Below are 27535 nucleotides of genomic sequence, written 5' to 3'. Positions count from 1 at the left end.
GATGAAGGACCATGCAGATGGCTGTTGCGCCAGGAAGATGTTCCTGCAACTGCATTTGCTATGCCCGAGTCCATCCTGTGGTTCATCACAGCTGGAGACAGCACCAGCCACAGCCACCAGCACCTCTGGAGAACAATGACTTCCATATATGCCCTAGCTGTTTCTCCAAGAATGATAAATACTAGGCTTTTCATTTTAAATTGACAACAGGCTATTAGGGCCTTGAAAAACAAAACAAAACAAAACAAAACAAAACAAAAACACCACCAAAAACAACAACAAAAAAACCTCAGCAGAAAAAATAAAGCACAAAATTTTAATGCAGAAACAGACTGGGAGCAGATAAATGCTGTCATGGCCTTGTTGACCTGCATAAAGTGGCCACCAAGCAAGGTAGCCACTGAGCATCCCAGATGTGGGACTAGGACTGGCTCCAGCCCACAGACTTTGCTGAGGTCTCTGCCTGTTGGACAAGACTGCCTGCAAGATTCGCCTTCACCTGGACTGCTGTAGCACTGCAAAGAAGCTGGGGCACAAGGCAGGAAGAGTGTGGCTTACAATAAACTGAAAGCTTCATTTTCAGCAACTGCTGCCATATAACTCCACTGGAATACAGGTAAGTTCCTCCAAGGTGGTTCTGATTTCACTCTCTGCTCCAGCTGCTCCTGAAGTACTGCTGGACCCAGGGACAATGGAGAAGAGCAGAAAAGGGTCTGTGGCCATAATGCATGATGCAAGAGTGTGCACATGTTCAAAAGGAGTAAAAAGCACAGGAAAGCCCTATGTCCACCTTATTCCAGTCAATCTACCTGTCTGTAGACTGTCCAGTCAATCACCTCTGTCTGGGTGAAACCATGGTTCTTCTTATGGAAGCTTTGCGAAATGAATTGCAGAGATTCTTTCACTGTCGTTGTAAGTGAACAGCAAGGCCTTCACAGTTTTGCTGGTGGGTTTTTTCGTTATTCTTTTCTTGAGTTGTACCTGAGCACAAGCAGCATTAGCAGAAATGCTGCTGGTCTAACAGCAGAAATGTTGCTGCTTAACCTCTGCCTGCCCTGTTTCCACATAGGGAGGCATGGTGAAGAGACTGATAACTGAAGTTGCCCGCCTCTTGGCCTCCGCATCCTACAGCACCACGGAGACCAGGTGCATGGAGGTTACTGAACAGCAGGAAAGATATTTTTGTCATCTAACTTGAAGCATTTTGTCACCTGTCACCGTCCTCCTCACACAGAAACTGCAGCAGGTAAAAGAAGTGCAAGGGTAACTTGTTAAGGACTTGAGTGCCTTTTATATGCAGAGGATGCCAAATTTTATACTCTGTGACAGATATAAAACACAAGAGATTAGCATTTTAAATCTAGGAATCACTTGCTACACAATTGAAAAAACTTAGCTACACCATACACTATCTTGCAAGCTTTTAGCTATTCCATTTGGTGTTCTGTAGCAACTTGATATTTTCAAAATGTGGTGCAGAAGAGCCATGTTCTGTGGAAGGACCCACCTATTACAGTTTGGTAACCTGTAAATTAGTTTCAACTTGTAAAAGAAAATCTTCAGGATATACCCTATTGATTCAGCAAGAATTTTTGTACTACTTTTTTGAATGATAGTTTTATTTACTGTGCATAATTTAACCTATTGGCCAGAATTATTTTATTGACATATTTTTCAAAGATAGTTTGGAATGTACAAAAGACGATATTCATCTGAGATTACTGGAACAAATGTTTTTCTGTTTTATTGCACAGATGTGAGACAATATTCTTCAAACCCAATTTCCTAAAATTAGGGTTCTGTTTTTATGTAACTCTGCTTTCCAGGGATTCACAACTCCTATGATGAATAGGTTTGCAATGCCTTGGAAGAGTCAAGCCAGTTTTGTTTAATTTCCTTAATAGTTACTCTTGAATCTAACCTTAGGCATAAGCTGTGAACATGCTGTCTCACAGATGATGTCTCAGATTTTCAAATGTGTTCAGGTTTACCCTAAGTCTACACCACTGTTTAGTGAAAACATTAAATGTATATTGATTTTCATAGCTACGGAGAAACCAATACCAAGCACATGCGAGTATCTCCATCAGTTACAGGTTGTAACTGTGACATTACCTCCATTATTGAAATGGAAAACAAAGCTTCTCCCAGAAATTTTAAGATTGGACATGCACAACTCTACTTCAAACCAACAGATTAAATGACTGAATCAGAAACTTAAGAGAGCAGCACATGTGGCAGCATGTATGGTCCCTGTGGATGCTCCCTGTGGAAGGCTCTCATGGGGAGCTCAGAGGGCCATGAGCTGTAGGAAGGGCAGAGGCTTGGGGCTCATGGGACACGTTTTGCTTCAGAACACAAAGCCACTCCTTTACTGCTGCTGCTCCACTGCCTGCCAGGTTGCACCCACCTTTCTGGGGCTAAGAGTATAAATTACAGCTTGTGAAGCTGTTTTGATGGTGCCATGATTTATTATTTCCATGATTTATAAGTGGCTGTCAGTGACAGGGCTACTGTGCTACGAAAAGCTGTGTTCCATGGATGGGACCTCATCAGTGAGAGCAACAGCTTCCTCCTGATGGTTCTTTCCTTTATCCAGATTTCCACATCTACATCCAAAATTAGACACTGTTTCCCAAGACACTTGTTTCACTAAACCACACTATACCTCCTATTGGCTAGGACATTTTATTAGTACAGCTGAAAACTGGCTTCAAATATGAAGCATTAAACCTGACCAATGTTATCATTTCCAGTCATTCGATGCCAAACTTTCCCAAAGCAGAATAAATTCCAATAAAAACAACAAAAAAATCAATGTGAAATAAGATGCTCAAGATGTCCCTGCTTATTGCAGATGGGTTTGACTAGATCACCTCTCAAGGTCCCTTCCAACACAAACTATTCTATGATTCTATAATATAGTAATTGAAATGATACAGATTAGTCTGTGTATCTTCCTGTTAGTTCATACCTAGTTTTCCTATCAAAACATAATGATTATGGGAAACCAACACAGAATGTAATTTTATTACATAAAATTATTCAATACAGTAAGGTAAATATTTTCTGGATTTGGTATTATTGGGTTCGGTTTTATATTTTGGCTGGAATTATATGAAGTTTTCCTAATGTTTCTGACATAACCATTTTAGGCCAATACTTAGTAAAAAAAAAACAACAAAACCTTGATGACACAAATTAAGGGATATCCCATGACAGTCACAAGTCATGTTGTAGAGCCACACTGAAATTTATCTTAATGGATGCTTTTTGTATGAAAGAGAAAAATGACTGGATTCTACATTCACAGTGAAGGAGAAAACCAAAAGCACCTAATCATAGTATAACTATGGAAGAAAAAACAGCTTTCAAAACACGGGAAGAACTCAATTATTTCATATTTTTTCTCCCTCAGTGCTGTTACACTTTCTCCTCTAATCTATCCTGTAGTTTTTCTGATTGGAAACATTTGTAAGCCAGTATCTGGCATGTGTGTAGGTGGAAAATATTTAATTCGAAAAGTGAAAAATCCAGCCTTGCTCCAATTGAACCTAGCAGCAAAAGCTGGTATAATTCACAGTGAAGACAAATGCGCTTATTTTGGTTCTTTAGGCTCTAGCCCCACAATTCCAGCAGGACCTGCGTCTCCCAGGGACCAGAACTGACTTCTGCATGCAGACCATAATATCAGAAGATTTGCTGAGAGAGAAATCTTCCTCCAACCTCTGTGTTGGCCAATGTAACATGAGGTTTTCTAAAATACATAAGATTATTTACTACAATTTTATGTGTATTTCTACACATCAAAATATCATTGCCTTCTTGACCTCTGTGGCATATTATAAGTGTAAGTTTTGCCCTTTAAATAACCTTTTACTGTTTTTCTTCTCTTCTCTTTTTGTAGTCCCTTGTCAGTTTAGCAGGGACTTGATTTACCTTCTCTTTTCCATTCAATATTTGTCTTTCTTCACACATTGCAAGTGTCACAGCATCTACAGTTCATTGTATTTGATCAAGTTAGATCACATATACATAGTGAAGTCCCTGAAACACACAGGCACTGCAAGATGAATTAAGGAGTCACACAAGCTCTTAAAATCATATTTTATGAAACCAGTTGAAAAGCCAGTGGGTAATAAAAGGCAGTCAAACCACAGGTTCTGCAGAAAGTGAGTACTATGAAGTAGCAGGTTGACCACTGTTTATTGCCTGCCAGCTAAACAAAATGAGATGCAACTTATTATTTGCTAGCTTTTCTGTCAGTCTGGTATGATGTAACTCACATTTCAGGTGGTAAGGCTGTGATCTCCTTTGACTGTAGCATTCCCTTTGCTCTCACTGAATCTGTCCCTTTTCACCTCACTCCAAACAGTCACGTGGTAAAAAACTGCTGAGGGCCAGTTCCCTTATTGGTATCTAAAAGGTTGTTACTAATGGTGAGAATAACACTGTTTTCAGTAAATTACTACCTTCTTTCCCTATGGCAGGAAAAATCTGAGGAATGTTATGCCCTTCTCTGAGTTGTTCTAGTCAATGCCAGAAAGTAAAAGCTTTTTTCTTTATCTGAGTTAAGAGAACAGAGAACCAGCAAGTACCCCAGCTTACAACTATGTCAACCCCAAACCCATATTTCTGGCAGAAAGTGCTGCTCTGGGGGTGGAAGTTGCTTCCCACAGTGACTACAGCACCTGCTACGTCTGGAGTATGTGAGCAGTAAATGAGAACTTTTCCTGAGATTTAGTTCAAGCTCCAGACACCACAAAGTAAACCCAAGTCACAGAACTTTGTGCAAGAAAGAAGGGTAAGTAGGTTTCATACAGATGTAAAAACAGATTCTTGAGAGCAATATGTCGCTGGTACAATTATTCCTTATGTAGGAACTGGAAAGAGTCATGGTGTCCATTTGTGTGCACATGTATTGGTGCTCATGTTTGCAAAGTGGGGCAAGTGCAGGAAGCTGGACTTGCCTGTCCTCAACCCCAACAGGGCAAAGGTTTCCATATCCAAAAACTGCAAGTCCTCAAAGTCCCAGGGAACCACAGAAGACACAGGATCTCTGAGGTTGGAGAGTTTCACTGTGCCTCCCTGTCTCCACACCACCACAGCTCTTCTACAAGAGATGGAGTGGGGCCAGACTGTGGCTGGGCAGACATAGCACTTGGTATTGAATTAGCAGTAAAACAGTCATCACAAACAAAAAATCCAATGTTTTGAGCCCAAAAGACCAAAATCTCTCTGAGCAAAAGCGAATACTCAACAACAACAAACACCATAGTCACGCCTAATGGAAAGTTTACCGTAATTCAAAGATCAAAGTGTATGCCAAAATTAAATACACTCAGAAATGGTTGATAAAATGTAGCTGTTTTCCCAAAACATGAATCAGAGCTCCCAAACATAACAAAATGAGCCAAGATGGAATTGACAGCTACTCTTGGCGAATGCAATCCTACTCACAAAGTTCAACACAGAGAGGAAATTTAGCTCTCAGGAATAGGTGCTATTTATCATTTGCTTGCAATTCCCCAGCTGATCAACTCCCAGCTGTACACCAACTAAACATCAGGGGATTAACTCAGCTTTGAAACAGAGTAATCAGTCTATTTGGTATTTGTGCTGCCTCTCACATCATTACAATTCCTTAGAAACACATGGTATTATTTCACTACTGCACCAACAAATCCCAAAAATGTTAGTTAAGCCAAACACTAGAAGGACTGTGAAAAAAACCCTCTTGAATAACAAGCACATAAGCAGCACCTTCTCTACTTTGTAATGAACTGACTAAAAACTGTTTAATAGCATCCTGTCAGAGACTACAAGCATTGCTGGCATTGCTCGTTATACACATACTAGTTAATTATATCTTAATGTGATGCTCAAAACACAAAGAAATTTCTTAGACTGAATTGCCATAGACTGAAGTAGTTGACATTGCTATGAAGCACTTGTATGATGGAGAATTAGCCTAGCCAGTGAGAAAATATCCTCATTTCCTGGTGTTCATCTGCTTTCACTGAGATACTGGCTGGTTTTCCAGAAGGGTGAATGCTTCAGCCAGAGTCGTATTTTATATACATTTCCTAATGTGATAATGTAATATATTCTCAGTGGTTTAGAGGGACTGCAAACAGAGTAGTCCAGTTCTCTGCCACTTACAGGTGACACCAACTTGTATGGGATGAAAGTGTCAGCTACGTATCAGCAGTCAGTGCAGGTTTACAGAACTTTGGGCCACCGCATGCAGGTGGACTCTGGTTGTACACATATACATGCACACACAGAGACCCCAGCCAGGCACCTTAGAGCTCCATCCTTGGACACAGTACAGACACTTCAATTCTGTTCCTGACACAGCACAGTAAACCCATGGCCATCTCAATAATAGTCCACTTGAATGCTAGTGAAAAAGAAAATGGAAAACAGACACACAAGCAGGAGACAAAGGAGGACAATCCTATATGGATTTCTTCCATGTGTAAGTGCCAGCTGCTGCAGCATGGAGATATCAGGATTCTTCTGCAGAAAAATAGCTGCTAAAATGTCTCTTATTTCCCATTCTGAAACTGTACCTGTAAATACAGTTTGGGGCTTATTTGTTTGCTTGCTTTTCTTACACATGCTGCCGCTCTGTCATGCACTGACAGTCTTGCTCCAAAAGTTAATTAAATGTTCAATATATATTACAACTTCCTTCCATTAGTATTCATTTGTAGAAGCCTGGGTCATCTAACCCATTTAGTTCAGATACATATAATTTGTTCTAAATGTATGCTCATTATTTGCTATGAAAATATGAAAGGGATTTCTACAGAAGCCTTTTATTCAATATCATTTCATGCATAGTCAAATAGGTAGTACAAATAGTATTGGTTCTATTTTTGAATCTCTGCATCGCAAGGGTTGGGGTTCCAGGCACATGTGTTGCTACAATGCAATCTGAAAATCCATATTACCAGCAGATGATTCAAAGGGACACACATTTAATTGTAAGCTGTCAAATATGTGCCAAGTGTTGCTTTAAAAATAATTTCCGAGGCAAGGCAACTCTGATCTTTGAACTTCTTACTTCCAACTCAAAATTTCAGTAATATTTTGTTGAACAATGATAAATACTTTATTAAATATGGTAATTAATATTTTGCTATAAAATTGCAGGCAGTTATTTCAAGATTAAAATAATTTAATAATTATAACAATTTAACAATGAAAGGTATAAATAATTGCTATTTTGAAAATCAGATAGAAATATTATTCCAGAGAAGAAAAGTATTTCTTCTCACCTACCTTATGCTCTATCTGAATTCAATAATTCCCTAGAAGTGAACATTGGCTAACAGTCTCTTGCCAAGAATAAATCAGTGAATCTCCTTAATTAACCAGTAATGCCAATTCTAAGTTAAGGCTTCTACATCTGCATATTTTAGACAGCAACAGCCAAAAAATAATGTTCTTGTCCCTACCACCAGCCTCATTCAGAAAAAGAGCAAGGTGCACGCTAAACTGAATTTCTCCATCTCTTCATTCACTTCACTATCCCAGGTGGTCAAGGCAGTCCTGCCAAAATTTTTCAGACCAGAGTTGCACAGCTCATGAGTATTCTACTTCTACAAAATGAACATCAATCACATAATATGAATGATGGACCCAGAAACAATTTTCTTATTATATGAATCCCAAGTTTCCATACTTGCCAAGCAAGTTCAGGACAATGAATACACAAAGCTTAGTGTAATTTTAGTTACTACTTTGGATAGCAGAGATATAAGAATGAAGAGTACATCACTCAGTATATTTTTTTTCCTTTTTTTTTCTTTTTTCCAAAAGAGAAGGAGCTGTACGATTTTTATGTTGGATAAGAACATTTGTATGGTCTGAATATACCAATCCTTCCATTTACACCTGTCTGAAGTGTTAATTTCAATGGAAAATCACTTTGGCAGGTGCAGAAGTAACAAGTTTCAAACTGTCAAAAAAAAAAAAAAAAGCTAGAAGTTAAACAAATAGTTACAAATACTTCTTGGAATTTCTTTTCACAGTTCAATGGTCATAGAGGTACCACAATGAGAGTCTTGAATTTCAGACCCCTCTGTGCCTGAAGACAAGTGTGACTGAAATAGCCCTATCCAGTTGAATTTCCTGACCAGAAGAAAACCCGAACAGCTTTTCCAACACTTGTTCCTGAACCTTTATGAATCCATTACATACTTTCATTTATTTATTTATTTATTTATTCCGGAATGCATAAAAATTCACTAGGTAGGAAAAATGAATTCAGAATAAAAGGACATCTTTCTATTTTAAGCATTAAGAAGGCATCAGACCCACTAATGTCTTCTAAAAGATTGGTGTCTCTGGGTTTTCATTGAGCTTACGGGTTTAGAACAGGGCCCATAAGATGAATGAACATGCAGTAGCTCTCCCAAAAATACTTTAGTCTGAAGTGGCTGAACTGGGACATACTCATGTATTGACTGGGTTATTGGGAGAATATGGCCTGTTTCAAGCTACCCCTGAGATGTGGAAGGGTGTTTGTGAGAGAAACAAAAGTTGGCTGGAGAGGAGCAGGATGTTGCATGGTCTCCTCTATCTGCTTTGTAAAAACCAGCGCTTCCTACAGCAGGAGCTTTTTCCCATCTGCTTTCTTTGCTCTGTGATTACATGTGTAAGCAACCAGAATTTATCAGTTCACACAGGCCAAACGAAAGGCTAAAATTTTTCATACCAAGAAAATGGCAGGAGAGGGAGTCAAGTGAAAGGTCAGGTCAAAGGCTGTGAGAAGTTAAACACAAATGAGTCAACAGCCCACACGTAGACATATCCAAACAATGAAACGCTTCTGCACTGTAATATCCTCACTGAATTTTTCAGTTCCCTGACTGAAACATTTTAGGTCCATTAACATGATTCCTCTAATAGTGCAGACATGCTTTTTATGCAGAGATGCCTCTGGAGATACGATAACTGGAGGAATATTCCTCTCTATCAGGAGAACTGTCAGAGGAAATTAGTCTAATATGTGTGCACAGAGCTCCTCCAGAAGAGGAAGGCTGCTCCCTTATGGGGAGATGAATGGAGCCTCAAGGATGATGTAGGCTTTGGTTATTCCCTTTTGTTTCTTGCTTGAAGCACTTTTAGATTGTGTTAGGAGACTTTAAGCACTAGAAGTAAATGAGAGCTTCCATTTACTTTTCTGGTAATTTAATGTTTGGCAAACTGGAAAATATACAGATTAATAGATCTGCCAGGCTCAGAAACATCTGGTTTAACAAATTAATGAGTCTGCATGAAAAAGAGAAAAAAATGCAATGCCATGAAAAGCTTTTCTTTCCTGACAGGTTACATACACATTAGCTGGGTGTCTTGTTCCTCCTCTCCAGTGGGGGTTCAGAGGCTCAGCAATGCAAGTAAGAGGATTTCTATTGACATCAGTGACTTCTGTGGTCTTTGAGTAGATGCTAAGGACTTACCCTGCTCTAGTAAAATGTTGAGGGAACATTGCATTGATTTTAACGACAGTTAAGTCATTTCACACCTAAAAAAGAGGTTAAAAAACATATGTGAAGCAGAAATTCTCTGAGAAAAGGTGTGATACATAACTTTGGGTGAATAAATTGTCCTGACACTGACCCAAGGAGATCAAAATAGCTTTTAGAAAATTCTGTTTCTTTTGAAGTTAAGACAAAAACAGTCCACCAATGCCTTTTATATTTACAATTTGCAACACAGGTCTGTAAAAGGCTGTACAACCTAGAAAGGCTGTAATTGTTTTCCTGCTGAAGTTTCACAGGTGGACTGATAGACACTGGTACAGAGGAAACTGGGAGGACCCTGGACAAGAACATTGAGATGCATTGTGATGAACTGCAGACGTCTTGTGTCTCTTACACAAATGCACTTTCCTTGTGTTGGTGGGGTGCCCATTTTCCTCCTACCTCCATGTCACTAGCTCCTCAGCCTCATATGTTTTCAGGTAGCTGCCTCAGTCTGAGAGGGACAGCAGACCTATGGCCAGCTCTGTCAGGCATGCAGGGCAGCAGCTGCTTGCTGCACTGAAGCAGGAGCTCCAAGGAGTGCTCAGCCCAGACACATGTTCCCACCACCACCCAGCTGCAGAGGTGTCTCTGATGTCACTTAACCCACCGCTACACAGTTATGCACTTAAGAAAAGAAGGTGAAAAGTCTGAGGCTGGATCAAACCGAGGATCTCCCCTTTCCAAGCCCCAGCGTGACAGCAGCAGGTATCACTGAGAAGGCTGGGTCTGACATAGCAGAGGAGGTGCAGGAGGAGCATTACACGGGTGTCAGACTGGCAGAGGGGGACAATTTGCAACCTGTTGTCATCCTCTAAACCACTTAATAAGATACTTTGGTGTATGATGCAAATGTTTTTTGAATCACAGCAGTACATTTCTCCAACCTATTCTTTGGAATCGTTGACATGTTTAAATATTTATTATAAAATAATATGACATTTCAATCCAATAAACACAGCATTTATCTCATCTAACAGACAAGAAGACAGTTACTCAAGCAACTCCTGGAGCTATTAAAATTACAATGTCTGGAAAGGTATACTCTTTGCCTGCTCCTAAGCTTGCAGGTGGTGGAGAGTCAGCAGTTCTCCACTGTGGGAGCAGGACTGGATCTAGTCTGCTCTAATCCCACCACCTCCAGTTGAAGTTCCAAACTACCAGAAATGTTGGGAAAGATTACTCTGCTTATCACCGGTGACTGAAAATTACTTCTAGAAACAGAGAATGTCTTTAGTGACCTCAAAAAAAAAAAAAAAGGAGATAAATCTGATGTGTAGGTTAAGCCTGCACTGTGCAGAGATAGCCCAAGGCAGTGTCTGCACTTTATCAGATTCCACTGACTCAGTATGTTTATTTTTTTATCTGTTTATTTTATAGTAGTTGAGGTATTTGTTTATAACAGCAGCATTTTTATATCAAAATGTTAATTTCTGTACATAGGAACCGAACTTTAAATTACATAAATACAAAGAAGGGACTAAGCATCCTGAGAAAGACAAAGCCAAGGGATGTGTGGAGGTCAACAGACTGCATCTGTACAACGATTAACCATCTCCACAGTGTCCAGGAAAGCAACGTAAGACCTCCATGCCCACACAGGCAAGTGACTACAGGGGCGAAATGAAAACATGATGTCCAAATTTTATGATACAAATGGCAATCAAGCCAGACTGAATTTTAGATATGCAAAGAGAGATGCAACAACATAATTTAAAACCCAAGAAAAACAAACTTTATTGGGTCACATAAATATCAAAGCAGATTGATTGCTGGGAAAATAAAATATTAACAAGCCAAGCAAGTTCACTGTCTGCTCTAAACAGACATGACTGCAGGTCAGCATGCAAATTCTTTCCATTACTTATACAGTCCCAGACAGTTATAGGATATTGCATACTGCATAGAATAGTGGCAAAATCATGGTCATGCAGAAGAAATGAACAAAAAGTACCCTCTAGATTTTAACTCTGGCTGGAACCTTCAGAGTACTCGGGAGAAATGACAATAGAACCTTATCAATTTGACACAATGTGACCACACATGCTCCAGCTCACCACCTAAGTTAGTTTGTGTCCAAAGTCTTTACAATGGCTAATTATCCCATTAGGAGCCAATGGAGGAGTGAATGACTAAGTAATAACTCCAAGATTTGGTCTGTGCAGCAGGAGAATGGGTAAGTGAAAAACAGCAATCAAAATCTCCAATGAAAGAACAGAACCATAAGGTGTTTGTTGGGGCTTTTTTTCTTCTGCTATTGGTTATTTCTGGTACCTTGCAATTTTCCGAAAATAGTGTAAAGAAAAAAATTGTAGCAACATTCTTAGAAAGCTCAAAGAGAAATCAGCATTAGCAGCAATTTCATGGGAGATCCTATTTCAGCCTTGGACTGAATCAATGAATGGATAACAATCCCATGTGTTTTTTCCTTGTCTCTTACAAAGATAACCTTATATCCTAACAGTCTGAGACTTTCCAGTCACTAAAAGTCATTAATAACGGAAGAATAGCATAAAGTTTTTTGTGTTTATCAAAGCTACTACCAGCATTTCCATTCTGCCAGGTGAGAAAATGTTGAAAGATAAATAATTAAATTAATCCATCAATCTATGTATTATGTATGGGAGGTAGTATTATAATGGCATTCACATTTCCCAGCAGGATAGAATCTTTGCAGTTTACATTGCAAGTACATATTTTTTCCTTGCAGTCATAATTCATCTCAAGACTTCTGCCTTCTGACTAATGGGGACAGAATCCTTATTCCCTTTCCTGCTGTCACCACTCAGCCTTGGAAGGACTGGAAGTGCTCTGCAATCCTCACTGCCCAAGTAATCCAGCTGTTACCCGGACCTCATGTCTTCAGGGTACACGTGGGACTTAAAGTGCTTTAAACCCTGCTCAGCCTGCACAGTGCTGCTGTAGCTCAAGCCAGATTCTGGTAACTTTGAAGCAAACCGAAAGCAAATTCAACAAAGGCCTGAAACCAGAAAAAAAAATCCCCTCTTATTCTTTTCAAATTATTCAGGAAATAAATCTCAAAATAATTTTTCCTTTTCTTCATGTAAACCCTGATCATTTTTTACATCTCTTTGCTAACAATGACCTAGAAGCCTGGACAATGTGTTTATAGGATGATCTCACCAACATTCCTTCATTTTCCTTTAAAGTATAGTGCTGATGGCATATGCCCAGCAACCTCTTCTGGACTAGACACCTCTTGTATGATTGGCATAGCTAATTCCATCACTTGCTGTGTTACTAACTTTTAAGAATTCCTCAGTTTTGAGAACTTGATGAATAATACCAAGTAAAATATAAAATGCTGAAAGTCTTGTGTTCTTTATAGTAGCAGAAGTTTTCAGAAATAAAAGAAAATAAAATATATATTTTACATCAACAGAACATTTTCCAGAATAAGCTTCCAGGTCTAATTAGGAAGGCTCTTCTGCCCTTCAGGCTAGGAAGAGCAGTAAATATCCTCCTGGTAAAGAGTTCCTGAAGTCACAAGAGCAGCAATAACAGCACTAGCATTAGGGTCCCACAAAGCAGTAGGAACCAGCATTCATTGATTTTGGGAGCAATAAAGCTCATTGATTTTACCGCTTGACACAACTAAAAGCAAAAGAAAAATTCTCTTCAAGGAAGATATGTCATGTGTATTCCTTGAATATATTAACAAAAGAGGCCCTTTGGAAGTGTAGCAGTATTCTACAATAGCCAGAGAAAATCTGACATGTTTTGAGGAGGTGCTGAAGTTTCTGATACATAACCAAGGATGAGTGCAGCCTCTCAGGACATTTCTCACCATGATCACAACTTCCATCTGCTTTCTTTCTCAGGTGGTTTCAGTGCCTCTACTTGGTATTGGGAAAGGAAGGGCAGAAGAGATGACAGTGTAGCTATGCAAAAGGGCGAACAGGAGTCATATCACAATCTTTTAGATTTTCTGTATCTCATCTAATAAGTAGTTCAAATAAGAACAATATCAGTTCTTGTATTGGCTATGAAAGAAAGCATTTGAAAATCTACTCTAGGAGTGTCTTTTTTTAAAAACACTTGCCAGGGAAGTGAGACCTTAGATGGAATAGAGAGCCCTCTTTCTACGGCAAAATTACAAGAGGAGACTTCAAACTTATAACAAGGAGGAAAAGTGTAGGACCCTTTCCTCTAACACTAAAATAATGCTCCAGTGCATTACTATGACTGTTGTCCTCTTTGCATATCAGTCTGCAAACTCCTTTTCTCCTAGAGGTAACGTAATCTGACTGAAAACCAAATAAACAAGTACCTTTTCATTGTTTTCTTTACCTCACTGTAGTTCAAAGAGTCAAGCATTTCTTGGGTATGCTATCCTACCGCTCTATTAACTGACCAAGAATCTTAAAAATAAACAGAATTAACAGATTACTATGTTAAATACTCTTGGCAGTTAGGGATTCTTGCATTTTCCCTCTTAAAAATTGTAAGAAAGAAGTAACGAAATTATATTTCTTGTTCAAAGGCACTCAGGTCTATTCTTTAACCAGGAATTGAACAAAGGAGGTATTGAATAAAGGAGGTAAATAACAAAATAATTTGTTTCTGGTTGAACAATGAATATAATTTTGACTAGCTGATAATTTTAAAACACAACTAGTTCAAAAGAAAAATTTTGCTCTACCCAAAACAGTTCATTTTTGATATTTGCACTTCCTAGTGCACATCAGTATTATTAAGCAGTTACTTTTAAAGTATAAACTATTTCTTAATAATAAAATTCAAGCATTTAATTTAGAAAATACATTTACAAAATATTTGGGGCATTCAAATAAAAGCAATTTGCAAAAGCGTACATTTCAAAAATATTTCACCTGACCCAAACCTGAATATCCAAAAAAAAAAGGGTCTAGCCATGTTCACTCTACACAGTCTTTTGCATTTATTTCAGGAGTCAATCTTAAAAGATTGAAAATCAAACAAACCAGAATAGGGTGGTTTTCTCTTTTTTATATCCTACACTGTAGAATGAAGGGACAATAATTAGAGACCATAAGTTATCATCTTTATTTCTCCAGAACAGAGAAAAAAGAGATTTGCCTTTTCACTGGATAATGTGACCACAAAAGAGAAACTTCTGAGATAATTTTCTTATGACCTTTTCAACATTATTTGGTAACCTTAGAAGCTGAAAATCATCTTTGGCAACAACATTGCAAAAGAACCTGGAGCTATCTCAGAACTCACTTTATAACCAAAATGGATTACTCTTACAGGCAAAAAGTTTTAGCCTAAGAATTTAGAAGCCTGTTATATCTTTACATAAATCTTACCAATACTTAATTTGTTTGACATGGATAAAGTACATAAAAATTAGTAAACACTATCCACAGAGTACCCATACAAAACAAAAGTCCTTTTAGCAAAAGCATGTATGAATCTGAATTATTCAGTTCAATTTCAATTATTCTGCTTCTGAAGTGACTGGAAATACTGGTCAAGATATGTAAAATTAACCAATCATACAGAAGACTAAGATATAGACTGGAAAATAAAACATTAAAGCTGGAAAAACTTAACAAACTCATCTGTGTCTGCTTCTGTAAAACAACAGCACTGGAAATAAACAGTCACACTGGTAAGTGTAGACAGCACTTCCAAATAGCAGTATGGCATTAAAAAACTGAAAATTAACACTCTTCAGAAAACCTTCTCCAAACAGCAAGAAAAATATCCTCAACATCCTTTCAAACCTCCAGGTCACGCTGGAAACAAAAACACAACTTCGGAGGGTCAAGGATAATAATCCCTAAAGCAATCAAGTTATCATGCAAGTGCTCATATCCTACTATGTCTGAGGTTACTGGATGGAATTCTGCAGCATTAATGTATTAGACAGGAAAAATTCACATTATTATTATTTGTAGCTATAAAAGCAAAAGAGGTAGAATCCATACAGCAGCACTCATAGCACTGTGAAGAAAGACAGGAATCTCAAGTTTAAGGCAGAGTGCATTTTCATCAAAGATCACAAGGCTGAGATATAAAAGGACCATAGCTCACACTGCACCCCAAGTACAAATGCCCATAATTGAATATGAAACATGGAATAGGGTCCCAGAAACTCCCCCACTCAAATGTTTTGTAGCAGGGATAAAAATGTTCTGAACAGAAAGAAGAGGAAATATGTGATAATATTACCAATTCACTGAAGAGTAAGAGGAAACATCTAAACTCATCCAACACTGGTACCAGCCAGAAGAGAAATCTTAAAACCGACATGGGCTTAAAGACTATTCATTAGCAGACAGGTCTCACGCATCTACCATGAAACTGAAGTGTCTGCTGAAAGGACACTTCATGTCCCTCATCTTCCCCATCAGTATATGCAGCGCGGAACCAAAACTGGACCCACACAGACCCAGGCTTACCAGCTTCCCAAAACATCGCATGATTCATCACAAACACTTCATATGAAACTGGTCAGTGGGAAAACTGTTCTCAATACCTGACACACTCATCCCCCAGCATTTCTTCCAGGACCTACACGCCTTGTCTTTGGCATTCAAGTATCTGAGCTAGCACTGAGCACGGGGCCACAGGATCAAGAAATTGCTGTGGCTACTAAGTGAGTGAACTGACACGTCCCCTCTGTGTGCCTTACAACTCTGAAAAGCCCTATGCCTTCCCAGCCTTGCTCCTGCCTTTAAATTGTGCATTTCACAAACTTAGCATGACTGAGCTTGATGATTGACCTTCCATCGTCCTCACCCCACAAACAGGAATAAAAGAAAATTCAAATACTGTCTTTGAGAGTGGCTGAGATGCAAGGAAAGAGAGGTAGTTGCCTGCCAGTTGTCTTAGAGAGGGCTTTGGAAATGAAAGCTACTTGGTATAAACTGCTGGTGAGACCACCTTGCAAATATAAAACATTTGCACTCTAAACAAGAAAATGCTAGAGCCATAATAGTGTTAGTTCCCCTGTTAGAGGAATGAGCTGTATGCCTTCACCAACCAGGCAAGAGGGGGTGGGCACAATTCTAATGTGAATATACTCACATATGAGCAGCTTTTCAGGTGGCTCTCAACATTGTGCTTCCTTCTTTCTTCAGCTCAAAGACGAAATACACACCCAATGCAAATTACAGAAAAAAATGTACCATTAGGAGTCACAGATTTCCAAAACACTTTGGCAAAGAAAACAGTTTTCTAAATTATAGAGATAAGCTGTGATCTGTATTTGCACAAAACCATGAAAATGTCTACCGTGTGATTCAAATACTACTAGCACTTTAGCATAATTACCATGCCTGCTTAAAAATCACCCATGGAGAAATGGATGAGACCTTAAAATATAGCACAACACAAAATGCATCTTATGAACTGTACGGCTTTTGAAGTGCTCTTTAAATCCAGGAGGCGGTATGATTTAAGGTATATTCTCAATTTCTTCTTATTATAGACTACACCTTCAACCCCAAATACTGGAATGTCATTAGCCCTCACATTTTATGATGTTCCTGACCTTGTAGAAGATTTCATACTGCATGTCTGCATTAGAGTTTTCATTACGTCCAGGAGTGCACTTTTGAAACAGATCTCCTGATCACTGAATGAGCTTTGGTTCATGTTTTAGTCTTAAAGCACATGAACCCAAAGACACTTTCCAGGAGTGCCTGCATTGTACTCTAAACTACAGTGGATGAACATGCCCACTGGACTAGATTTTGGTTTTCTTTCTATAAAATTCCTGAAATTTTCGTAGTGTTGACATTGTGTCTGTAGTACCAGGAGTTTTACTCTATTAATCCACTCCCACTGGTTTCAGTACTTGCTAGCACAGACACAGTGTATAGAGGAGCAAATGTCAGGTTAGACCCTTAAATTCCAGAGGAAACTAACGATCTATTGGAAAGCAGGATTCATCTTCACAGAAGGACCTGAAGGTAGCCTTAGGCAAGACCTGACCTTGCGTGGTTTGCCTCTCAAACCTTCATGACACAATGTTCCTGCTTTCTGTTCTTTTTCTCTAACAGCGGCTGCCTTCTACCAAGAGAATAAGTGGTTGGAATGAGAGGTGGTTTTGGAAACCAGGACTGGATGCACTTGAGGAATTAGAGACTCAGAGTGGGATGAAAGTGTATGTTTATATATTTGCATCTTCTTTCCCAGTATATGGAAACTGGACCACACATTGCAGTTCTCACTAATGGATTAAAAAAATGGCTTTTACCCCCAAATCCTCATCTTCATAGTTTCAACTATAGTTATAATTTAAATGTTCTTCTCTTCTCTGTGCTGCAAGCTGTAGTACAGAACCCAAAAGCAAGAAGCAGAGGTCTCATTTCTGCATGGCTTTAGGGAAACTCAATTTACTCCCAGCTAAGATAATGTACAGTTAAAAGAGAGATTAAATGAAAATGGATCTCCTTTTGGCTTTGATAATAATACATGCATCTGGAAAGGAATTACTGGGAAATAAAAAATTACAATTGCAAAGGCATCAGATTTTTTTAACTGTATGTACGACAGCAAATATGTTATCAAACACATATGTCTGCTGCATTCAGCAACTTTGCATTCTTCAGATAAAGGGGAGTAAGGTACTTGTTGGTTGAACAGTGACTGCAGTGTTCTGACTTGATATTGAAACAAAATCACCCACATATATAATTCTGTGAAAAATACAATAAGTGATAAAATGACAGTACAGGTACTGGGACTAAGATTGAAAAGCACCAGTCACCAACCAAAATTGAACGATGCAAAAAGGATGATACAGTGTGTAGTTTATAATCACTGGAAGGGATAAACTTCTCAGTACAGGTCAGTGCAGTTTGGCATTAAGAAGCATTGAACTAAATCAGACTAAAATATGAAATTAATGTATTCATCTTTGAAAAGGAAAAAAGAATCTAAAGGCTCCCCAGAATGTTTTTCCCATTACTCTGCTACTGAGACAGAAGAACAAGATTGAATCATTGTCAATGATGGCTATGAAGGTTTTTCTTTAGGCCAGAGTAGGGAAAAGCAATACAATAGAAACAAGATAGTGCTTTACAAGTGGTCCCACAGTTTTTACTCTGTCCTGACTACAACAGAGGAAGAACAAAGGAGGGAAAGTGCAGGAAGAAGGGAAGGTTGAGGAGAAGTGTGCAGAGATGTTGGTGTAGAGAGGAGGTTCCTTAAGAAGGTATCTAAACTGCTGGGTCTTGTCCCATGAACTGAGATCTGTGGCAGCAAATCCACACCTCTCTTGAGCAAGTACCTCAGCCACCTTCTCCACCACCTCAATCTTCTCTCTGGCCAGGACCTGGCATAACTGGGGGGAGCCTGGCCTAGCCCCTGGTCAGGCTTTCACTTCAGCATCCTCAAATTTCCCTGTCATCAGTTTCTGTGTGTGGTCCAGGAGGCAAAGGCTGCAATCCATTTTTGAAGTTGCAGGTGACTACCTGTTTCTGCTTCAGTCAGTGGCACAAGAGCAGTGTGGGATGAGTCAAAGGGAATCTCTGTAGCCTCAGCTCTTTCTCTTCTCTAAGCTCTCCCAGACATGGTATGTATATTAAAAGTTCTGCTCCTAATTCACTTATTCTGAACAAAGAGACAGAACTAGCTCACAGGGATGTGGGTTGACAGTATTGCAACCCGGACAAAAGGATTTCAGAAAAAGGCCAGATATTCGACCATCTCTCCTTTCTTGGAGATCAAGTAACATACTATTTTCTTGCTGTCTCATTCTTAGGATGTTTTATTTAAGTTGCAAAAAGTAATATATAATGTTAAAATTTTAAAATCAATTATAACAACTAAAATGAAAATTTTCTGAACTTTCCTAATGGAAACGGTCATATATGGCCTATTTTGCAAAGAACCTTCAATGTTAAGCCTTTCTTGCCATAGTTTATCAAGCAGACGTTATCAAATTGATTGTATTAAACTAAGTAATAACCTCATTTATCTAAGTTTCCATGTCTTTATTTATCTTGTTACAATGGATTTTTTTAGTTTTATCTTGCACCTTTGAAATTAAAGATTATCTTAATAAATATTCTAATATTTAATATAACTAATAATAATTTTATTTTCCCTCCTAATACCGAAATTATTATTTTCTCACAAAATAGTGTTGTTCATGGTAGAAAATGTGAATCTGAACTGCAACTATGGCATGAAGGACAGTTCAATCTATTTACAAGGTCTGTGCCTTTCCAGACTTTTTAATAAATGCATTTGAGTTAAGGTGAATTAAACTTTCAAGAAACAGTTTTTACTACATTAAAATTCCCACATTTTATTTGCCACTAGAAAGTCAGTGAGCAATTGATCAACAATCAATAATATAATCCTAAGCACAAAGTGAAAACAAAAACTGATACTTTGGTATAATGACAGTTCAATATGTGAGCATTGTGCAACTTCAGACACGTGATGTTTAAGTGCTATTGAAATATTTTGTCTGACAATCAAGTTACCTTGACAAGTAACAAATTCTCAAAGTGGTAATCAATCAATATCCAGGAAGCAATTGTTTACTTTAGCACTTCATCCTGCTAGTTGAACTTGGTTCAGGCAACAAAAGCTTTTCTTGAATGATGCCAGCACAGCTGCTAGAATACTAAGCAACTACCCTTAAAAAGACTTCCTTATTTGGGGAAGATTTCATCACCAAAGGAGAAAAATTATGAATTGTATGAACTGCTTGCTATACAAGCATGAAATGCTTGCTATACAGAATGATCCAGTAAATACCAGAAAGAAGATGCATGCTTCTGGCGAGAGAATAGAGGTCTGTAAGTTCTGGGAAAATGGGGACAAAATTATCAAAATATTACTAGATGAAATTTTAGCCCCTTCTCAATCCCAAAATTCAGTTTAAACTAGCTTAATCTAGCTAATGCACAGACAAGGTTCTATAGTTTAATGTAATTTCATAAATCTTTTTCATGGGGTTGAATCTCAAAGGTTTTGCTGGCAGAAGAATCAACATTCAATAATAAGCAGTTTCTTGACAAAACATAATGAAATTACATCAATCAATGAAAATACATTGAAAACTTGTGCAGAGTACTGAAAATAATTTTAAAATAAAACCTATTAAATATTTCATTTTATAAATATGTTCATGCTTTTGATTATAAGCCAATGTTCTAACAGAACATGGGAAGACTCTTTAACACATCTAAAAATGCATTCTTCTCAAATCTGATCCAAGAGACAAATATCTCTTCAACATTCAAGTGATAGCAGGAATACAAAGTCCATGTTTGACATACTACTGGAATATAAGTAGCTTCTGTTCCTGTACCACAGAGGTATTTTGCCTACAGGATTGTCTTAAATGTATAGATTATTTTATTCTTAATCTCTGATGTATTCAGTTCAGAGATACGTAGAAATTATTTGCCCCCTTCATGGCTGTAGAGCAGCTATTTAGTGTATTTGCTGAGCATTACATCATTCCTGCAGACATCTCTGATATCTGCATATGTGTAAAGGTGCAGTGGCTTTAATTAAAGTTAAATTCTTCAATGTCTTTCTCCAACTCAGGCTGTTAGCTATTTATCTTAGAATTCATATGAATCAATTTTTTAATCAAAATCAAATGCTGCAACTTAAGTGTGTAAACTGGATCTTCAGGAAGGCAATGGCATCAAAAAGACTCCTTAGGGAGAAAAAGAACAAAATTACATCACTGTATATTCAATCATTTAAATGAATTTACAGCTGAGATGCAGGAAATAAGTGATGAAGGAGAACATAAAAAGAAAAACAATATTGCGGTGTGGTATTATTGAGGAAAAATGTTTAACTATAATGCATGACATAAAAATGAAAAATAGAGGCTTATGACAAGAACCTTTGATGTTTGACCTTATTATGTGTGTAGGTTTAAAACTTCCTACCCTTTAATTGACTGAGATGTTTTATGAGAGACAGCAGACAACTAGTAAGTTATATGAGAAAAAAATAGCAAATTGACTTATGGTAAAAAATAGATGGGGTACCAGAGGAACAGTTGCCCTTGTCCTAAAGCCTTATGAGGAGTGACCGTGGGGATCATAATCTAAAATGATTACACTGATACGAAAAATAAACATTACTGGAAGCTACGAGGCACTTACCCATGCCTCAGTCATGTGGGAAGCAGCTCTGTATCCTTTGACATCCTCAGTAATATAACATAATATACCATAATATACAAACACACTTTTATTTTTTTTATTTGCTGTAGTTGGACAAAGTATTTTCCAAGCCATGGACCAGCCTCAGATGAGAAATACTGCAGGTCAACAATAGCACATCTGAGCATCTGCTCCTCTAATCTGAAGTGTTTCAGTGTGTGGTGGTAGAGCTGTCTTGGGAGGCTTCCTGGAGCTTCAAAGGGACTGGATGCCCTGTGGGAAATTCAGGAGTACCAGAAATGAAAGTGAAAGGCAGCTGGAAATGCACGACCATAAGGACATACTGAAGCAGCAGGGAGGCTCGCATACCAATAATGGCATGAATTCACAGGACAGAAGAACTTTTGGGGGACCAAGGGTAAGCAAAGTCAGCATAGAAGAATATAGTAGATTAGCAAAAGATCAGGAATGAAGTGCAATAAATAATGATACAATAAGAAAAGGAGAAGAACTCATAGGAACTCATGGTGAATCCGAGATAATGGGCAATGCAGAAGAGCAGACTAAAATGAGTTGATAGGCAAACCAGAAGACTGATTTAAAACTACTGCTAGGAAATCTAGAGTAATGAGTACCATAGTCTCCCTCAATTTCGAACAGATTAGCAATTACGTTAATAGTTAATCAGTTCTGTCACACTAATCTGCCTTCCACTGTCTCCGCTATACTCAGTCATCTCAAGTAGCATGCTGCTGTACAGATCCAACTGGACATACAGTGTGGCATAAAATCTCTGGCCAGTCCTAGCACATTCTACAGCCATTTTTGTGGGGATATGGTGAATATCTTTATCCGTTTAATGCTAGGTAAAGCACCAATCCTTCCATGATGTGAGCGCACTTTGCAGTTTTCCTGAACTGCATTAATAATTACTCTTCAATTGTGTTTAGTCAGCCATCTGTCTAACAATTTCAAAAGCATTAACCACATCGCTTTTTTTCTGATGTGGAGTAATGTCAAATGCTTTGCTGAAGTCAAGAGATATGTCCCCTTTATTCCTCTTTTCTATGAAGCTTATTATCTCATCAAAGGCAAAAAGAAAGTTAGCTTGACATGATTTATTTTTATGAATCCATACTGCCTGTCTGCATTAATCTCTTTTAAAAACTTGCAGACTGTCTACTTCATTGTTTGTTCCAGTACTTTAACTACTTCTTCTGGCCTGTGCCTTAAAGGCTTTAATTTTTTATTCATCTTTCCAAAAGATAAATAATTTTAATTCATGCTCTGTATCACTTCGGATAACCTGTTAATCTTCAAATTGAGTGCTGGCCATTTCTTCTACTGTCCAGGTAAAAGAGATGGATCAAAGCCAGATTTGAAGGATTTCTGGCCATGCTTCAACTATACCACCACAACAGAAACCTGCGACATTGTCTACCACTGCTACAGAGAGGTCTGTTCTCTGCTGATTCCTGTACCACGCTGATAGACAGGGTATCTTGCCACCTGACCAATGATTTCTGACTGTTAAACGACATACGTTTCCCACTGTTCTCATTCTGACACCACTTAACATTGCTGAGTGAAATTCACTATAAAAAGAGAAATATAATCCAAAAAGGATGTCCAGCAAAGCTCTGTTCTCCCTGAAAAGAGTCTGGAAAATGTGGAGCAGCTGTAGCCACACGTCAACATTTCTTTCACCGCAAGCAGTACTGCCCTATTGCAATTTTCATGCACAAAGTGCCTGACCCACCCATGTGAGCTCAGGGCTTCACCTCCTAAGTTGTGGGTAAAGCCAAGTGCAATTTTACTATGAAGTTTAGGATTTAGCTTAAGTTGCCGGTAGTTTTTGATTTCACACAGTAACTCTTGGACTTCAGGGACTGAAGCCAGGCAGCTGTGGATATTGAGGAGACAGTAAAAGCTGATTTGAATACAGAATAAAATTGCTGAGGAAAGTCCAAAAATAAGATACAACTACATCATCAAAATCTAATGGGAACTCACATTATCTGTCATCTCTGACGTATTATTTGTAAACATGGACAACAGCATGGAAGACATTTATGGTAAGATTTATTTATACTTCGATGACAGCTAATTTGTCACATAAATTGATCTCTAAAGCTATACGATGCCCAGTGTATAAAAGAAAAGTCAGTGACTCATTTTAGCCAGCTGAGATAGCACTTTTAGTGAGGCCATCAAATATTTTTATTATTCAAGGAACAAAAGGCAGAAGAAAAAACATCTAAGCTGACATTTCAGCAGTACAGACATATGAATGTGGCTGTGGCTGTTTGAGAGACAGGTCAGAGCAAATAATAGCAGAATGTTACATTTTATATTATTTTCTCACTGGTGGTGGATTCAGGGCTTCAAAAATGGAATAATTGTAAGATAAAGACAAATAAAATTATGTCATCACTTTTGGGTAGGCTTAATTATGAGACTCCCTGTATCATTCTCTACCTCCTCAGCATTAAAGAAAGCAAATAAGATCACATGAATGAAAACAATCATAATTAATTTTCTTCATTTTATCACTATTATGTTACTGAATTTGTTTAACAAATACATTAGTACTAGTTACTAGTACAATTAGAGCAATATCTTTATAACATTTATTACCCAAACTCATTCATTCTATCAATCTCATATGACAATGTTAGATACGGCAAATTTGGATGACAAATTCCAGATAAAATTTATCTGCCATTTGAAGAATTGCAATGATTTTCCTTGTAACCTGGCCAAAACTTTGAGCTAAACCACATCTAGTGGCTCTTAGTTTCCTAAAAGCTGAGCAGTGTTAGAGCATACATCTAGGTATGGTTACAATACATCTAGTTATATTTACATGTTAGAGAGATATAATAATTATCAATACAGTAACCAAACCAGTAAGCTTTCAAGTGGTGATGATTTTGAAGAAGCACAGTTCTCTATGTTTGTGTGAGACATATTTGCACACAGGTGAAAGGGTCTCATCAGGTGACCTGTAGCTCCTCTCTGACTGATACCTGCAGGGACATCTAATGTTCTTGAAAAGTTACATTTAGGAACATATCCTTTCAAGGTTTTTTATGTTCACCATATTACGTTAATTTTAGCATTACACAGCATTCAAGAATTCCAGAAAACTGATTCTGTTTTCCTGCAGGATGTGTTATTATTTCAGAGACTTTAAACATTTCTGAACGCATACACGTACTGCCAAGGCAGAACATCTGATGTCACTGTCCACCAAGGAACTCACTACCTTATCTGAATTTCTTGTGAGCCAAAACAATCCCATGCAATCACGGTAGTGTGACTCCAAACTCAAGCTAATAAACTGAGATAAACTCTCTTGCCAATAATTATTAGATTTATCTTGGCAATTGCACAACTTCAGGTCAGCTCAAAGAGAGCTTGTATTTGCCCAGAGAACAGTTTATAAACATACCATAAAGAGGCACAATAATTAACAGCTACTTTCCAGGGAAAGACAAGTAACTTTCCCTCATTGGTCCTTGATGAAAATTGTGTGATGTTTCATTTTTTCTTGACTCAGTCAATTTAACAAAAAGGCAGCTTGATAAATGTTGTCTCTCCCTGATGAATTTAGCTCAGCTTATTTAAAAGTACATTACGCTATTAATTTTAGTGCCACAGCTTGGTTTGTTTCCTCATCCACTAAGTATTTCACTTCAAAAATATTCAAGCAGCATCTGTGTTCCCTCATACACTGAGTATGAGATACTTAGAACAGATCAAAGGGAAACCTACAGTTGTAAACCTCAAGCAAATTTTCAGGGTAATCCTGTTGCTCTGAAATGTTTGGGTTTTATTTTAAACCTGTATCTTGTTGATATGAAGTGCCATCAGAAATCTCAAATTGCTGCAGTATTAGATGAAGCTTTACAAAATAAATTCTCTAGTTCCTCTATACAGCTCAAAACACAGGAATTTAAGGTACAGTTTTTTCCAGGAATGTAACTTCCAAATCTTCTACATAATAGAGGATGTCTCACACTGAAGTAAAAGCTTCAGTATAGACTACATGAATATTTTGTGGGAGAATCAAAAGCTCAAAAACGGAACTAAGCTATTGAGCATGCAAAATTAAAATTCATTCATCAATTTGGGGTTATAGTCCCAAAAATGTGCAATTCAATTGAACAGAACATGTGTTTTTGTGAATAAAATAGGCAGTTACTCATATAATTTAAAGTCTGTAATTAGGAATGATGAACAATTATAGGTCTCAAACAGAAAAGGTGACCTTAGAAAATGCAAATCTCTGATCATGGTTTTTTCCCCACAATTTGATACATTTGCAAATAGAGAACCATTGCATGATTGTAGGTTTCAGATACAAAATTAAATTTCTAGGTGAACAAGGGAAAAAGCAATACGGAATTTCCTGCAGCTTTTTTAAAAGGCAATGGGTAAGTGACTGCATAATATTGCGTTGGCTGTCAAGATATTGTTTTACAAGAATATTAATCAAATCCCTTTTTTACACATCTGGACTTTAGAGGAAATGAAATCCAAACAAATATTTTTTGTTCATTTTTTTGTACAGCGTTTATCACTAACTGAGGACTTGAGCATTTAGTAATACCATGACACAAGTAATAAGTAGTTGTAATTTAACCGATTATTTAAATTCTATGTGCTACAGTATTGGTGACTTAATTGGAATTTAAAATGTCCTACATCTAATGCCTTCTCTTTAATTTCTCATTGCATTAAAAAAGCTGTTTCATTTGGCTTAATTTTCATGGCTTTTCTTCCTATTATTGGATTTTTTTTGACTGAAATACTAGGTCTCTGTTTTCTATCACAATTTGAAACAGTTTCTTTGTACACCTTCTGAATTTGAGTTGTTCTCACAAAGGAATTGCATCACTTAGTGCCTCATTGCACATGTCAGTCACAGGCCATCCAGTGTCACATATATTCAAGGGTTGCGATAAGGGAAGTCTGTTAAATATTAATGACCATCCATTCAAATGGGAGTAGCTTGAGACAGTAACATGATCACTTTATAACAGACTAGATTTGTCCAACTTTGATCCCAGTGACTGAAACCTGCAAGGTTTAAAATCCCCCTCAAAAGCAGCCAGGTGTTTTAGCATAGACTTGGAAAAACAGAGACCCTGAGATCTGGGGAACCTGTGCAGAAGGAAAGCGCATGCAAGCAAGTACAGCTGGTGCAGTCCTTCATGCCTGGACCAAGACCAGCCAGAAGAATAAAACAAAGTGGCAAAACAGATGTGACAATGGGCAATGGTTTTGAACTGAAGTTAAATTTATATTAGACAGGAAGAAATTCTTTACAATGAAGGTGGTGAGACACTGGAACAGGATGCCCAGAGAAGTTGTGAATGCCCCATCCCTGGAACTGTTCAAGGCCAGACTGGATGGGGCTTTCAGCAACCTTGTCAATTGAAAGATGTCCCTGCCCATGGCAGGGAGGATTGGACAAGATGATCTTTAATCATAGAATCATGGAATGGCTTGGGTTGGAAGGGAGTTCAAGGATCATCTAGTTCCAACACCTCTGTTGTGAGCAGGAACACCTTCCACTAGACCAGGTTGTTCAGAGCCCCATCCAACCTAGCCTTGAATACTTCCAGGGATGGGGCATTCACGACTTCTCTGGGTGATCTGTTCCAGTGCCTCACCACCCTCACAGTCAAGAATTTCCTCCTAATATCTAATTTAAATCTAGTCTCTTTCAGTTTAAAACCACTCCCCCATGTCCTATCAGTACATGCTCTTGTAAACAGTTTCTCTCCGTCTTTCCTGTAGGCTCCCTTTAGGTACTGGAAGGCCACCCAAGAGTCTTCTCTTTTGCAGGCTGAACAATCCCAGTTCCCTCCATCTTTCCTCACAGGAGTT

General features: G+C 38.1%; 1 protein-coding gene across 2 annotated transcripts in view; it reads right to left on the bottom strand.

The window, feature by feature from the left end:
- ZNF804B (zinc finger protein 804B) overlaps positions 1 to 27535 on the bottom strand; it is a 231337-nt gene that overhangs the window by 130963 nt on the left and 72839 nt on the right. The gene's annotated exons all lie outside the window — the stretch shown is intronic.

This window comes from Pipra filicauda, unplaced genomic scaffold (assembly GCF_003945595.2).
Source record: "Pipra filicauda isolate LSUMZ 115617 unplaced genomic scaffold, ASM394559v2 scaffold105_size2325265_pilon, whole genome shotgun sequence".
Taxonomy (NCBI): Eukaryota; Metazoa; Chordata; class Aves; order Passeriformes; family Pipridae; genus Pipra; species Pipra filicauda.
The sequence above is the reverse complement of the archived record's forward strand: the minus strand, read 5'-3'. Positions and strand labels throughout refer to the sequence as shown.